The following is a 1,557-nucleotide window of genomic DNA, read 5'->3' as shown; positions in this document are numbered from 1 at the left end:
TGAGCTGCCAGGGCACATTACCTCAAATGCAACAGCAGAGTAAAGACCTTTTCTTTGCCATTATTTAGTTTGTAAGGTGGGGGTTTTGTTCCCTTATTTAGTGATTTTTTGGTGGGTTCCCCCCTCTCCTCCATTTTTCGATACAGACAATGAATTGGGTACATATAAGCAAGGACAACAGGCCAGCTCTCCCTTCATAGATGTTACAAACATTTTGTATTTACACGGCAAAACCTCAAAATTTGGCTCACCTCCGTAACAGCAGGGGGAGGAGCACAAGTCTCCTGCCTCCTGAGGTACCTGTGTGCCACCTCCACACAGACTGGCCTGGGAACCAGCTTCACCCTGAGGGTGAACAACAGCACCTCAGGCCTCACAGCTCAGCTTCCTCTCCTCCTTCCACCAGCCCCAGTCCTGCTGCAAGCTGTGTCTGGCCCTGCAGCACGACCGCTGCAGAATGCACACCCGCATCAGTTACTTATACCAAAAATCAGGCTGGATTGAGCTGTGTGAACCCAAAGGGCAGGCACAGGGCAGGCCTCCCCACAGGCAGCAGAGCCCACAGCCAGCACCCTCGCAGCAGTCTCCCCTAGCTACAAGCTCAGGCAGGCTTCCCTCTGCCTAGGACATGATAAGACCCCCGTTTCTATCGTCTTCAAGCTCTCACTGACGGATGAGACAACCCCAAGCACAGAACACAAACAACATCCCAGACCCTCCACCGGTACTGATGGAGCCGCCCGCCGCCTGCGCCTTTAAATGCTCCCAGGAGGCCCCGCCCCTTCCCGCCGCTGGCCCCGCCCCGCTGCCGCGCGGCTCTTCCGGCTCTGTCGCTTCCGACTCCGGTTCCGTAGGGCCCCTGAGGCGTGGCGGCGGTAGCGCTGGCGGTGAGGGGTTGTGGGGTGTCGGGCTATGGGGTGCTGAGGTGTGGGGTGATTCTCAGGCTGGAGTTGCGCTCTATAGGGTGCTGAGGCACAGTCCGGCATCCGCGGGAAAGCGTCCGCTCCTCAGCCCTGATGGCAGGGGGATAGCTGAGGCTGGGCCTGGTGCGGAGCGCTGTGGAGAGCCGAGGGGCGGAAGGCTCCAGGCCTGTTTGAATTCCCTCTTCTGGCTCTTTGCTGTGGAGATGTTGGCTGCCTTTTGCCGTCCCGGCAGCTCCATTGTGTTCTGAGGGTGTTGTACAGATAGGGATTTGCCTCTCTTCGGCCTGGCCACTGTGACTGGGGGTGCTTAGTCCTGTTGGACAGGAGAGCCTCTCGCTCCCTACTGTAGCCTTGTGGGTCACGCAGCTGAGTCAAGGATGATAAAAGTTGCCCTGAGCATTGCTGTTTGGAGTATTTCATTCTATGCGAGTGTCTATGTGTCCCTAAACTTTGCTTTTGATGTGCTGTGACATCAAAGCAAGTGTCATATAATCTTAGAAATTGGATAAAAGGAGAACTGAACAGGTCAGTTGTGTTTAATAGGACATAGCTGGGCGGGAGAGGAGAAGGTCATTAGTCTCCATCAGTTTTAATATTGGTTTTAGTCTTACAATGTTTAGCAATCTGTTTTGCC

This window comes from Psittacula echo (genome assembly GCF_963264785.1).
Source record: "Psittacula echo genome assembly, chromosome: 15".
Lineage (NCBI taxonomy): Eukaryota > Metazoa > Chordata > Aves > Psittaciformes > Psittacidae > Psittacula > Psittacula echo.
This window is presented reverse-complemented; position numbering follows the sequence as displayed.